A 15,980-nucleotide genomic window follows, 5' to 3' on the forward strand; every position below is an offset into this window, starting at 1 on the left:
TTTTTAAATAAGTAATTTCGGTTTTCAAGTCAGAATTTCAGCACCGCTTCGAGCTAAAAACAGACGGTGGCTTCTTCAACTCTCGGCCTCTGCTTGTACAACTTGTGCACGCTATTTAGATCGGTTTTTACGACCACACACTGTATCAGTTAATGGCCGCTGACGTACATTATTGAAGCGAGCAGTTTGCACTTCATACGGATGTATTAGCAAGCGATTTAAAGAAAGTCTACTGATCCCCACATGCACATTAATGCGAGGCGCTTATGCCGACACGCATGCATGTCTCGTCTGCATATCACTATTTAGCACTGAAAGGAGAAGAAGAAAAGCGGGAGTGTGCGAACGGTAGTTTTTGAGACCGAGCCGAGTACGAATCGAAGAGAGCCAGAAGCGAATTGAATCGAACGTCGAATAGTTTTCGAATAATGTGCTGCAGTTTCCGACATCGATGTGAAACGATGCTCACATATTGGTATCGACGTTGTTAGCCAGTTTCTGTCATTGCACACCACCACGTCACGAAACATTTCTTATTATGAACACAAATGGAAGCAATAGGCAGTTTGTCCGCATATATACAGGACTCTTCCGAGAGCTAGAACGATGGGGGTTCAGCCGGTAAGTGCTAGCGCACTCAGTGACGCAGACGCAACTTGTCACGTTTTAAGTCGAGCATGGTCGTGGGAATGAAATTTATCCAGCTTTTGCTGCAATGTTATGTTTGATCACGCACAGTCGACGATTTAATATATTAGAAAACTATTCGAAGAATGATCGTACTTATTGAAACATAGCGACCACTCGATTGGAAGAGCGAGTGCGGAATGAGAATTTATTCAATTTAGTATTTGAAAGTTTCGAATACCCCTGGAGAAAGACAAACGCCGAAGCTCTGGTTGCAACCACAACTTCGAGTGCAGTTTGGCACCGTAACGGTGACCCACCGTAACGGGTAAAGACGCCCACTTGGAGAGGTAGAATTCGAGCCAGTTTGGCGCCCATTAGATGCCTTTCGGAAAGCAACAACGGTGGAGTGGTGACAGGTGCGGAACTGTCTGGGTAGCCCCAATTCTTAACATCTGGCTAGCCCCGGAACCACTCAACTTTTTAAGACCCATGAAATTTCAAGTTGTTTTTGCCAGACGGCACGGAGCGGTGCAAGAAGACGATGAGCACTGACAGGACCTGTCAGTTCATGTAGCCAAGCACCACTTCTCGCGCCACCGTGCGTGTTTGTTTTTCTCTGCGATATACAGATGGATTAATGAGGTATTGTCAACTGGTAATACATGACGACAAGCTGTTGTCTTTTTGTATAGTTTCTTGCTCATATGTCTTTCACAGCTCTTCCACAAGCTGGTCACAGCAGGCGATCTGGTTCCGAAGCAGCGTTTCGAAACGAGTAATACTCGATAATTCGGGCCATATTCTCAGAATGTCAAGCACTTTTGGGGGCACTTTCAATTTCGTGAAACTAGCGCCGAACATCTTGATGTGTGCTAGCGACAGCATTTTTTTGACACAGTGCCAAGCACACACTCTCTTAGCACAGACCCAGGAACGCTGTCACCCACGGACACCCACGTGCCCGGTACTATAGTCACGTAAAATCTCGCGAAAGCGAGAGTATCCCAGAAAGTGTTCATCCGAAAATACCACCCCCTTGGAAATCAAACCTACGAAGGTGAACATGCGCGCAAGTTAGAGTGAGTTCGTGTCCGTGCCACAGGACCAAACACAACAGCCTAGCTGCGACGTGACACACAGCGAAACTGGAGTCATGCACTGCGCGCCGAAATTGCGGAAGACAAGTACCCGTCTCTGCGTAGGGAGTGTCACAGAGCGGCGAACACTTAATACGTGCGTGCGTGTGTGTGTGTGTGCGTGTGTGTGTGTGTGTGTGTGTGTGTGTGTGTGTGTGCGTGCGTGTGCGTGTGTGTGTGTGTGTATGTGAGTGTGTGTGTCGCGTTGTGTGTGCGTGTCTGCGCGTCCTGAACGTGTGGTAGGTTTGAGCTGCGTTGGCGGCGTCTGCATACATGGATAAACATAGATGTGAGGACAGCGCAAGGCAACGGAACGGACGTCACAAGACTCGCATGTGTTTCCACACCGCTCACACCACCAGCACGCAACACGGAGCGGGGAGGAAGTCATTTTGTTGTTGTTGTAGTCTACTTACCAGGTTTAACCATACGTTTGTTGTTATTATTTGATTCTTTTCGTCCTACGGTGCAGCAAGAAGAGACAGAGAAAGACAGAAAGGAAAGAAAACACGCGCTGTGACGCTTCGCTCTCATGTTCCCGCTTTAAATATACAAGCGCCCTGCACCAGCCAGGTGGCGCTGCGACTATTTAATGTATCACACCAGTGCCACTGACGCCAGCCACTAGGGCTGCGAAGGAAATGGAAGGACACTCACAAATGACAAGAGACCCCTGTCTGTTTGTTACGCATCGAGCTTTGCCAAGCTCAACGCTCAAGTTTCCGAATGTTCGTGCTTCTGCCTTGGAGCGCGATCACACGGAGTCATGAAATAAAAGTCAGCGTTGTTTTCCAGATCTCTGGCAGTCTTGCCTCGTGATAAGCGATCAGTGGTTCCATGGCAAATCCGACTAGTCTTTCCAATTCTGCTTCTACTGCTCGCTAGACTGTGTTCTATCACTGCTATCAACTGCGGAAAGCTTCAGCACAAGGTGGCTATATATATATATATATATATATATATATATATATATATATATCTATATATATATATATATATATATATATATATATATATGACGGCTGCAAGCCGTACTACATGGCGCCCCCCACTGCAATGCAAATTTCCCTGAGTCCTACTTTAACTACGCGTCGCGTACCCGCAGTAGTTAGAGATATCCGCAAGCGTACTAAAGTTCAATAGGTAAACGGCCGCAGGAGTTCTGCAGATGAAAATAGTTGTGTGATCGGTCGCAATAACAAGACATAAGTAATCTTGTTACGCGCATGCTATTTGGAATTGGTAGCGTCGCATACCATCAGTGAGGTTATAAAGCGTGAAAATAGGCTACGTGTATAACGCGGTAAATGCTACATAGCAAACACTACTGAGATAATCATACTCTTATGAAATAAATCAAAACAAAATTTAGCAGTTGGACGCGAAAAGTCTGAGATGCGCACTTTCATCATATTGAACGCTACGTGAATTTGTTTCTCAAACTGTTCCTTTACTCAACGTAATACGGTGAGGTATTCTACTAAGAAATCTTGGTGTTTCAGCTTCTCAGAAAGACTTCGGGGTTTTCGAGAAGTTCGCACGAGCAGTTATTGATTTCCGCATGGAACTAAGGTTCAGGTAGACAGCTAACGTCTACGTTGCCTTGGCAATGGAGAGCGTTAGTGCACCGCAATAGCACTAGCTTAAATGGACACCAGAATATCGAAAGCGTAGATTCATGGCGTAAACGGGTTCTTGTCAGCCAGAACGGGCTTGTACTGCACTGGTGTTCTCTTTAAAAATGAAAAATAAAAGAAAGGTTGAAACATGCGCTCCTAATTACAAAGTCGCTGCCGAAAATCCTTCAATATCAAATACGCGGTGCAAAGTACACCGTTGCAACAAAAGCTTTCCGCGATAGAAGAGTCGTAAGATGTGGCGACCAGCGTCGCAGTTCGCGCAGTCTGCAGTATGCTAAAGCTCTCTAAGGTCATGCGCTGTGCGAAATTTTTTTCTTCTTGCAACCTTGCTGGAAAGAAATATCGTGAATTAAATTTTATTATCTATATTGTTTTTTTTACATTGTAGCGATTGCGAATGCACTGGAAATTTAATTTCATTAGTTTCTTTTTTCAAGCTAGAGCTTAAGTGAGACATCACGCCATCGAACAATTGGTTTGTTCTTCATTTTTTCATGTTACTCAGTCTATCCATATCTATCTATCTATCTATCTGTCTATCTATCTATCTATCTATCTATCTATCTATCTATCTATCTATCTATCTATCTATCTATCTATCTATCTATCTATCTATCTATCTATCTATCTAGCTATCTATCTATCTATCTATCTATCTATCTATCTATCTATCTATCTATCTATCTATCTATCTATCTATCTATCTATCTATCTATCTATCTATCTATCTATCTATCTATCAGAGACTTCGTGATAGAAAACATGGCCCGTGCCCTAATCTGGACTTATCTGGCTGAGCTGTGCAAAGCCATTAGTCACGCTTTCACAAGACTTGCCACTCAATGGACTCAAGACTAATAGTGTGCGCTACGTTCAGTCTACGAGGGTAACGTTCAGTGGTCGGCGAACACGGGCGAATCTAAAAGCTGCTCCAGCGTCGGAACTCAACTCGGTGAGATATACCTCAACTGAACGACATGAGAACCGACGCGTTCGCGGGCGCCGCTATGTTTCCGCTATGTTTCCAAGTGCCGGGAACTTGCCCTTTCAGGTCGGTCTGCGAAGCTGTCTCAACCTCTCCGCCTCTTGTCCACCATGGCGGGGACCTTCTTTACAGTGCAGATGCAGCGTTAAATAAAGGAAGGAAGAAAAAAAAAGACAGATAGAAAGACACTGGTACAAATGAAAGGGGAAAGCTAGAGTAGAACGAAAGAAAGAGAGAGAGAGAGAGAAATACACAGAAATAAAGAGAAGGAAAGATAGTACTAAGAAAAATGAGAAACTAAACTGGAAGACATAGGTGTTCAATCCTGAAGACAAATGAGAATCGTGCAAATCACCTGAACAATGGAAGCAATAATAAAAAGTATATATAATAATAATAAAATGCAAATAAACAACACACTGAGCAGCGTTGCGTCGTGATTAGCATCACGAATAGCGTCAAGCAGCGCAGCGTCAGGGCAAGGCCACCCAAATGCAGTAGAGCACTTTCGTGCCAAAGTACTGCAGAATTTGTACGCTCTAGAAAATATCTTAAAGACAAATGAACGAAGTATGCCAACTTGGCAGTACTTGCTAAAGAGCTTAGGAACAGTGTGTAACATTGTTGCCAGTGTCGCATGATAACTTGCTTTGTTAAAGGTAAATAAAAAGCTGGGGAAACAAACTAAATAAAGAGAGAGAAAGAGAGTACAGAGAGAGGAATAATATGTCAGCAGTTGTTTTCACAAACTAATCCCTATATTCCAAGGTAAAGAAAGAAAGGATGTAGAAATTCACTTATTCACGAAGCACAAGCTTCAAATTAGTAAATATCACAGTACAGGAAAAAACGAAGTCGATTAGATGTCACAAATTTCTTAGAAATCCTTGCATTAGTGGCAGGCACTGCTTTTGAACTATCTTTTACTAGATAAAGTAGGCATTATTCGAGCAAGATATGCGGCAACCTTTTATTGCCTGCCGTGAGCAGGCACAAGAAAAAATAATTGGAGAACAGAAATACATCGCACTGTAGCAAACCACAGTAACTCGCATCACCATTGGCATAATGTGCCTCTTTCTCACGTCACGCATAAGAATTCTCGCACGAAACATTTCTTTTTAATTTCAGTATGCCATTCAACATAGATATATACGCCTACTAGACTGAGTAGGTACTGTGGGCTAGTTGTTCGGCCATTGTAGTTGCAGTGTGCCTTTTTGCACCCGTGCATGTTCGCCCAAATGGGCTGCCATTACAACAATGATTCACGCATAGTTTGGCGTCCGCAATTAACAGAAAGAGGCTATTTTGTGCTTGCTTTTTTGGGGGGAGGGGGGGGGGGAAGGCCGATGACTCGCTACACTGCGCATTGCAGTGTTGACGCGTAGGTTTCGTGCGTAGTGGTCATACGTTCTTTGTTTTTATTTTTCTCTACTGCTCAATTTTTTCTACTCTCATTTCTAGACCCCCTTAGCCTCATCCCCAGTGTAGGGTAGCAAACCGGATGCTCGTCTCGTTGACCTTCCTGCCTTTTCTCTATTTGCTATCTCTCTCTCTCTTTCTCCTTCTCAATGGACAAATATTCAGCCGTTAGCTGCTGCACTTATCAAAAGACTGCGCGTACAGTCCTGCCTCTGGGTGCTTTGCGATAGACCACAAGAACGCGCAAACATAATTTCCACCATTCTTATTTTCTTTATTACAGTATGAGCCTTGGGAACCATACACATTTAGTTCGACTTTTCTTTTCTTTTTCGCGGACCACACCGGAACTTGGGCCCGGCTGGCGTGCAAGATTTCTCCAGGGAACTGCGTTTTGCCTCACAGACGGTGTGCACTGCGGGTAATGCAAGTCGGGCTTACAGGGGCTTCCAAAACATCGCAGCCGTTCCCCAGCTCCTTGCTTTCTCATTTGAGGCTAAGCTATTGCCCACAACGTTAGGGCTTTCCCTCCCGAGATTATTTCGCGTAATTTCTGCTTCCTCCCTCCTCCCCCTCTCCCCAAAACTCCCGCCTGATCGAAGACCGCCTTAATTAACGAACACCAACGGGCAATAGCATCAGGTGACTTACTACCAGTCTGCGGTATTTTCTTTTTTCTTTCCCATCAAAGATTCATTATCCAGCTCATTTGGTAAGAAGCGGCCACGGAAGTTGTCCCTATACCTTCATACAGAAACCTTGACACACAGGAGAAACTTGGCATTAATTTTTTTTGTCTTACCTTCCTACTCGTTCATGCTTTTTGTTTGTTTTTGTTTGCCGTGCTGCAATCGCTGTCGATTCCTTCGTAATACTTCGTCTGGCTACTTCAAAGGACGAAGCATGCTAATAAGCATTAAAGCACTTTGAATAGCTTGGTGAATGGAAAAAGGGTAATTATTTTCCAAGGTACACTGCATTTCAAGTCGCCATTGCGCGCGATCAAAAAGAAAACAAACATACAGCTTGGATGCTGAGGATTAACGATGCCTCTTATAACACGCGAGCTTTCAGCACGGTGCTCCCGACTAATCAATCTCCCCCTTCAGAAAAATATGGCGTGGTTTCTCTCTGCACTACTTGCCTGTTTTTTTGCTTGCTTTTGCTTACTAACTTTCATTTTCGTGACCGACGGTGATTTCGTCGTAACGTCTAAGAGCACTTTTTGAGTTCCAAGCCACGGTTATTTGGATCATACCATCGAAGCAATATGGTAATCTTGGAATTGCGTCATTAGAAGGCAGTGTTCACCTGTCAATAACATGGCGCTTTCCTTAATTTTTATTTTTTATTTTATTTCTTTATTCAGATACTCTCAGTGCTATTAAGCCGACACAGAAGCGAGTGGTAAATTCAAATCATGCGTAAGATGGAACTACGCATGATTAAAGAAAGTATAACCCGGATTTCTGAAGATGGAAGCGGGGACGTGATTCCATTCAAATGGCGTTTTCGGCACGAGCCAATGGAAGTACAGGTTTATCTGGCAGAATGGCGCTTGAACTTTAAAACGATGATCGACACGAGGAGAAACGTAGCTGGGAGGAGAGAGCAGGATGTGCTTCAGTTTATGAAAGGTAAACAAAAAATAAAGAAAGAAATTTTATTAAGAAAAACATGAGCGTGTATATTTCGTATGCAGGGAGCAGGATAGTTGTTGCTCACATATTATTTTCACTCTCTCTCTTTCACACACACACACACACACACACACACGCGCGCGCGCGCGCGCACGCACGCACGCACGCACACACACACGCACGCACACACACACACACACACACACACACACACACACACACACACACACACACACACACACACACACACACACACACACACACACACACACACACACACACACACACACACACACACACACACACACTATGCAGGCACGCATGTACGCGCACATATGCGCATACAGGCATGCAGTGGTGGTTATAGACATTTTATTTTTGCATTCGCCATACACGCGAGAGACTGCAGCTTTTCATTTTCGCTACGCTCGGTGAGCTCTCGAGCGCCTCGTTCCGCGTCGCTTGTAGGGCTCTCGATATTCTATGAGAATCTCAAGAACACCGAAAGGAGCGAACTTGTGAGATATAACGGTCGGCTCGCTTTTTAAAACTCACATAAAACAGGCGCCAGCCGATAATTTAAAATGAGGGTGGCGGTCTCTTGCGGCATCGCTACCGCCGGAGTTTCGTCCAGCTTGATCGAAGGACGATAAGCGCTGGCTGAAAAACTATGAGCATCGTTCCTGGAACAGGATCGCCATGGCGTTACGGGACGTAAATGAAATTTGGCTTCTCTCGTTCCCGGGATTTCAGTTTTGAGGGACCCTGAAAGTGTGCGTGCATTGAAAGGAACACAAAAGAGGTGTAATAAAGAGGTGTACTGTAGTCGCTGACCAACCTTATCGCAATTTCTGCGATGATTATGAGCCCTTATCGATGTGTAGCACCTTATCCATCCGCGTCGTACCAATTATTAGCCGGGATGAGACCCATATAACCCCTCATCACTCCTTATCATCTTTATCAACTCACTGACTGCGCATGGGCTGCACGATGTGAAGTACATGAGCCCACAGAGATCGGTTGTATTTCGGCCGGTCAAGGGACGCCCTAACGGAATGCACATCCCGCGATTACACAAACGCATCAGGGTTGTGGCGTGTTTGGCATTAAAATTTCGCAAAATCGGAATGTTCCTAATGCCTACACTGCTTCAAGTCGACTTTACATGTGGTCCTAAGGATGGATTTTAACACATTCACATGGAGAAAACATATATATGGTTCAGATATATTTACTTTCTGCACCTCTCTTTTAGCGCTCTACATTCTACAGTCTGCCAGGCCATGACGTACTGCAGTGAGTCCGCAAGTTGTCTTTATCCCCATGTGCATTTTTTTAGATTACGTAGTGAAACGCTACCTGTGAGAACTTAGTCGCACAATAAAAGGCATCTTTATATCTACCATGAGTTGTCGCACTTGTCATGTACCCGAAACTATAGAGTATTGCTTCTTAATTTGTAAAGATGCAATATTATGTTGAGATGTGCTTCAAAAGAGTCTTTAGAAAGACTTCATTTAGAAAGACTTCCATTATACTTGATTGCACCCCACGGAGAAGGCGGATTACTTGATATGTTTTTCCTAATTGGACTACACAGCTCATGAAGAAATGCCTGTTGAACCGAAATGCTGAACCCATTGTTTCGTCGAAATTTCGGTATGCTGAAATGATGCGACACTTCAAGGACTTGCATGACTTGACAGAGTTTCAACCGGACTGGTGCCACTTCTTGATAAGTTGCTTGTCGCTGCCACTTTTTAAGTTCGAAACTACTTGTAGTTTTTGTAGGTGCATGGCTAGTACTTGTACGTTTCTCGCGTATACTACGTTTCTCGCATATACATGATACAATAAATACCACGAAGGAAGAAGAAAACGGGTGTTTAGCCCAATGGGTAAGACACCCGGCTTCTGAGCGCGGGTTCGAAACTCTTCACCGCCAGCGTTTTCCTTTCGACTCTATTTTTTATATATATATTTACATCGATTCGCCTTATACTTCATGGACGGACAGACGGACGGGTTTTCCCGCCGCGTAGGCATAGAAATGCTTACGCAATCAAGAAATTGGGCTTCGTTTTCCCCCCGTTGTAGCAATCAAGTGACTCACTTCAAATTAACGAAAATAAGGCTTTGAAGGAGTATTTTATCAGCCCAGACTAATTAAGTGTCCTTCTTTAGTTTCTCTAAGAGTCGTTCTTCGGCGTAGCAGTCCAGACACATCAGTGGCTATTGCGTTGCGCCGTTGAGCCTGAGGTTGCAGGTTCGAACCCGGCCTCGGCGGCAGCAGTCCGATGCGGGCGCAATGAAAAAAACACTCCTGTGCTTAGACTCAAGTGCATGTTAAATAAAAAATTAATCCGGCATGCCCCGCTATGGGGTGCCTTATAATCAGACCGTTGTTTAGGTACGTAAAACTCGGGAATACAAGTTAATATTAAGTCGAGTCCTTTAAAGCAATACAGAGGTCCACGGTAAGACTGAGACGGGATCAACTGTCGTTGAACAAAAGATGCCTCAGTCTCGACCCAACGTTTCGCGAGAAAGACTTGCGTTGGTCAAGGCAGCAAGTGGGACCGAATTCACGAAGCTTTTCGTTCGTAAGTGCTGTTTACCATTGCCGACGCCTTCGCTAATAATACGTCCAGCACCTGGACTGGCTTTCTTTTTTTTTCTTATATAAACAATTTAGCTGAGAAACAACGGTTACGACGCTAAGCAGACGAGGACGAAGTGAGACACAGACGACATATACGGGAGCCCGTATATGTTGTTTGTGTCTCACTTCGTCCTCGTCTGCTTAGTGCCGTAACCTTTGTTTTTAAGTCATGAACCAACTAGCTTAGCAACAAGTTTTGTTAAAAGAATTTTTCTTGAGGGCTTTTTGAGAATACAGACCCTGCTTTTTCTTGGTGACCAAAGAAAACAGTAACTGTTCGGAATAAGAAAAGTGTTCTTGTCGAAATGTTGGCTTGATATTGAGACATATCCATTGTTTGGACAATGCTGATTAGTTACAGTCGAGACGTTCGTATTTCTCTCGGTGCGCGTGAACGTATGATCTCGATGTAGGAACAGAGAGGCAACAATTAGCGCACAAAGAAAGCCGCGGATGAGATATCCCTCTATTCCTTTTCTTCGTAAAGGAAGCTCTAGGTAGTGTAATTATTTCTCTAGCACACTATTCTTCATTTAGCCCAAGAGGAAGGCGCCTGAATTCACGTACATGCCAAGATAACGCTTCAAGATTGGGAATAACGCTCCAATGATAAGAAGAACGTTTGGAACGCATGTCATGTACATTTAAGACTTCTTTCTGAATGACACCTTGTTCCGAAATGGATCACTATGCGCAATATCTTCTGAGAAAATGAGTTCGAACACCATACGTTGTGGCGTTTCAGGAACCCTCTCTGGTATACCATTACGTGGTATACTGGGAAGGGGGGGGGGCTCTTTCTTTCTTTTTCTTTTTCCCTTGACAACGACAGCACTCGGTAACTATGTTGAATGTTTGGGTGTTTTCAAGAACACTGTTCGCCGAATCGATTACTGTGTTTTCAAGCCCGAAATAATCCTTAAAGTTACGGGTACGGGAATGAACACTAATGGGCCCAACAAAACTCACTCACAAAGCCAAATACTTCAGCCCGTCTGGTACTATGTGATTTTAATAACTTAAAATGTCACAACGCGCAAACAAATAAGTTTTAATTGAGCATAACTAGTGCCTTAAGAGGATATGATTAACGAAAGAAACTTGCCATTAACAACCACAATGTATAAGAATGAGAACCATAGCTTGTCGGGTACCAGAGTTGAAAAAACTGTACGGAGAATAGGTAGTATGCGAAATTGTGCGAATATGCTTCGCTGCACATTTGGTTCAACCCAAAGATCATGGTGGATGTCGCTCTAGAAGTGGAAATGAAGCTGGTTGGAGCGCACGAGCTAGTGCCGATAACCTTGCCGCTATCTTTTTTTTTTTTTTTTTTACTGCATCGTTGCTGTTTGCAGGCCTACGCTTGACTCAATGTTGCTGTGAGTGGCATGTCGGACATCTTGTGTAGGGCAAAGTAACAGGGCGCAAAGGCCTGTACTTCCAGTATTTCGCAAATCACCAACGCGAGTTCAGACATTTAAGCGACCTACACACAGAGTACTCTGGTCACGGACTATATTCACGCGAGGAACTGTATCCACGTGGATCCCTGAACCTACTTCCCCGCGTGTGTATAAATTTTGGTTAACTATTCGACGAAGAGTAGACGTAGCGTCATCGTAAAGAGCCGACATCGCCTTCATGTTCGCGTAATTGAAGTGCACCTCCATACACCGACGAGAAAAAGTTATGAAGACCTCAGGTTCAACGACAAAGTAAACATATTCGAATCCTAGACGCACAAACTGCAACTGGCGAGTGCACTGTAAAGTTCGCATTTGTCAAGTTTAAACTTCAATCCTCAATTTCAAGTTGCGTGCATAGGCTGCGAAGAAAACCTTTTTTATGTCGCGGAATTCCTCGCCCGTATACTTTAGCTAGCTGCTGTGTGCTTTCTGTCAATGTGAAATAGAACACTGGATTTGTGTTCAAAGATGATAATATTCCTTGCATGTGCTTGTAATGAGGAAACGTTCACTGAGCGGGATTCTTCATTAGGATAACACCATAACAAATAGAGTGGGCGTGATTCCGACTTGCGCGTTTGAAATAATCGCTGTTTGAGCACAATGAAGTGTTCCCTTTCGTATTGACGGAGAATGCGCACTCCTGCTCGTGTTATCTAATCTACATCCTGTAGTTGAAAGTGCAAAAAATAAGCGAGCTAATTCTATTTCACGCTACAGAGAAAATCGACGGGCGCAGCAGCGTTCACACGGCCTTATGCGCGACTCGCATCACGCTCATTTGGTTCATTACGTGATGTCATTGCTGCCTCCACACTGCACCCAAGTTTGTGTATTTTATTTTTCCTCCGCAACATGTCACGCTTGGGTTTTCGGGCGCTAACTAGGCCTGCGACGCATACGCGTCACCGCAGGCCGAACCGAGTTAACTGAAGCGAATCGCAGCGACATCCGATGTAACCTAATCCAATTTGCTGACTCGGTAGTGTCCTCCTACTCTGCATTCGGGGCATTAACGTACAGCTGACTTTATTGCTACTATTTTGTTTTCTGCAGGGCACGAAACAATTGTTTCCTTAAATCCGCTTGTTAACAGCTACAAAGCCGGCGGACGCTCGGTGCCGGGACACCGATGAGAAAGAGAACAGAGTTTGCAAGCAAGAAGCGTAAGTGGATGAGTGTTAAGCGAGCAGAAAACGCGCTGACAAAGTTTGCTTTACTCGCGTAGCTTTCCGTTCTATCTTATTTCTCGCTGTACACAGAAGCTAGAGAGCAAAAAGCGACCTCCGCGGCTTGATCAAGCCCTCCTCTCAGCACCGGATGCCAATCGAGTGCGCAGGAATGTTTGACGCCCCCTTGTGGTCGGAGGAAGCAAGAGACAATCGAATTACTGGGGGCCGTGCTAGCCCCTGTCGGAACGTAACGCCACCACGCGAGCAACAGCCGACGCTTCGGGGTGGGTCGTACGGTGCCGTGGAAGTCGCTTGCTATCCGCGTCCTGTTCGGAAATCCGCGAGCAAACGTAAAGCAACAAGAAAAAGTGGACGACGTCGCCCTCTCAGCAAGAAAGAGCGCGCGACACAAACGTCGCTTGGGAAATCACCGCGTTAAACGCCGGCGATCGCGAGGTCACTAAAACTAGGAAGAAAAGACTGTTCCGAGTCTGCGCTCGCAGACTCCGAACAGTTGGGCAAGCGCACGCTGAGGCGATTCGGGCACGTGACCCGCGAATTGCATAGTCGCGTGCAGCCAAGAGAACACGACAACATTGTAGTCGCGCTCTGCAGTTTCGTGCTAACATTTATTTAGGGCAGTGCACCGATATAGTGTCTCCATCCTTAATGTAATTATATACATACAAACGGTTGCGTAGCGTTTTCCATCACTGGGATATAAATATCAGAACGACTTTGCGTCTTGTCTCCTTCTTCTATCCTCTTCCTTCCCACTTCCCTTTCGCCACCGACACTGAGCCGCGATTCGGTTAGGGCTGCAGATGTATGTGTCTTATCTTCACCTCAACTTTAAACGCCCCCCCCCCCCCCACCTTGTCTCTCCCTGCCTCTTTATGCTTTCTTCAGATTCAGTGCGGTTGTTCATCCGCACCACTGTACAGAAACAACACTGAAATTTTTGACATCGCGAAATAAATCCGCGTGTCGTGAAAGCTTTGGTGTGGTCGACCTTAATTGATTAAATAATATGTGCCTCTCAAAGTGACCAAGGTTTCAACTGTGAGAGCCACCATACATGACGTTTTTACATATCTTGAAAAACTTGTTTGACTGATGCAGTTTCTTTCCGTGGGAGTTCACTATATAGGAATAAAAGGTATCTATAGGAAAATTTCGGATTATAGTTGACAATCTACCACTGTTAATGTGGACATTAAATATAAATACATAAACTTACAGTCGATCATTCTGCGTTAAACCTCCATATAAAGGCGATCGCCTCGACCGAGATGGAGGCCTACCGCACAGCAGAACGCCTTTAAACCAACGCCTTTAGCCTACGAGCCTAAAGGGATCAAATACATGCGTTGTATTTTCCCTCTCGGATCCAAACGAAATAGAACAGAAAGAAAGATTAAGTGAGAACAACAGCAAATTTACGCGAAGGAAAGCGGAAAATGGTTGGGAGCACGGAAAGACGGATGTTGCAAATAAAAAAAAAAAGAAGGAAAGTTATCAAGAAGTGTCAATTTTTTTCTACAGCAACGACGTCCCTACCATGAACAGTTACACTTAGAAGTTTAAGAACCCTCCACCCTCGCCCGAACACGTGTTCTTCTTTTCCGCCTCTGCAACAGAAGAACAGCCACCTTCCCTCTCTCATGTCGGCCAGTCCCAGTGACAGGCCACTGCAATGTTTGTGCGGTGGTCCCCGTCTCACCCAGAGGTATGAGCGAGAAACTGCTTTAGAAACTGGTTTTCCAAGGCGCGCTACGTTGCCTTATTATTTTTTTTTCTTCGACGTTGTGGCTGCGTGCAACCTGGCCGAGCGCAGTCCTTGAGCCGCCGTCAACGGCAGCGGTGCCCACGAAAAACACGGGAGCGAGAATTCCTCGCTCCCGGTAGTAGGCATTCGCTCCGGCCTTTGTAAGCGCGTTCGGAAGCTGCAGCGCTAGCGCTCTCGCGTCGTCATGGTAACAGGCCCTCCACTGCTTCCGTGTCGCCAAGCTCTGCCCTGCCCACCTCACGAGCCCCGGCGGCCAGCTCACCTGCTGATGCGGCCGCCATACCTGCACCGAAGTATACACGTGAAGCCGACCTCTCAAACCGCGCTAGATCGTTCTTTTGCTCTTTCTCTCCCTTCTCACTGGCAGAGACCTCTTTCTTTCTCTCCCTCCATCTGGAACATTAACCGTCATCGACGAAACAGCCGAGCGATCGGCTCTCATTTATCTCCGATGAAAAATAACGGCCACGAGAGAATTGCTGCCGAGTTGCTCCTGTCCGAGAGTTGCATCGTCCACTGTCGTTTGATGAACGTCTTGTGAAGGTGTGGTTTTTCACGCTGTCTTCTTTGCGACCCCATGTTCCGACCCATCGTTAAAATCCCATGATCTGCGCAACCGCGTCCGTACCACCCGCCCGGTAGTTGAGCACGGCAGTTCAGCGACGCCGGCGTTCCCATCTCAGTGCACAAGGCGGTGGGATCGCCTTCCGGCAGTGGGGACTAAGCAGGAATAAGCGGGGACATATAAGCACGAAATACAAAACGTCCCTCCCTCTCACCTTAGCACCTGCTCGCATTGTGGTTAGCGAATACATTTTCTTCAGGTCAAAGATAATTTGACTAAAGTTTACTTTTGAAGAAACGATGGGATTAGCGTTGCAGTTTAACATGCATCTCTTTCCTAAACTTTGTCGTTCAATCCAGAAAAACGCATCAATAGGCCATTTAAACCATATTGATACCCTCTCTTTATTATTTGTTTGTCGTTGCCTCCCTTTAGGGGCAAATAATCTCGTGCTTTGCGTTTCGCCCAGTTCTATACATTCTGCTTTCCGTGTCTTTCTACACCCATTTAAGTGTGACGTATTCGCCTATACAATGCTTGCACAGTACGTTACACTCGTTACGCATAAGATGTTGTGCAGTGCGATGTTGCGACAGTACGAAGTTGCGCATATAATGTTACACTCGCTGTCATAAATACTGTGTACGAAAAAAAAAGAAAAAAGGGAAAAAAAAGAAGAAAGGCAGCTCCTGGTTTGGTCACTCGGTAGAGAGGTGTACCATAAGGGCGGTGGAGCCAGGTTGTATTGCCGGAGCATTATTATTCCTCGTTAAATGTGCTAAATTGGAAGCTTGGCTACAGGTACGGCCTAAAACATGTCCTAAACACTGATCCTAAAATCATGTCTATAAGAAAAAAAAAACG

The 15,980-nt window shown here is 45.2% G+C and overlaps 1 protein-coding gene across 1 annotated transcript in view; it reads right to left on the bottom strand.

Moving 5' to 3' along the window:
* The window catches only part of LOC142575315 (neuronal acetylcholine receptor subunit alpha-7-like), a 362,638-nt gene that overhangs the window by 93,128 nt on the left and 253,530 nt on the right, over window positions 1–15,980 (bottom strand). The gene's annotated exons all lie outside the window — the stretch shown is intronic.

Source organism: Dermacentor variabilis, chromosome 3 (assembly GCF_050947875.1).
Source record: "Dermacentor variabilis isolate Ectoservices chromosome 3, ASM5094787v1, whole genome shotgun sequence".
NCBI lineage: Eukaryota > Metazoa > Arthropoda > Arachnida > Ixodida > Ixodidae > Dermacentor > Dermacentor variabilis.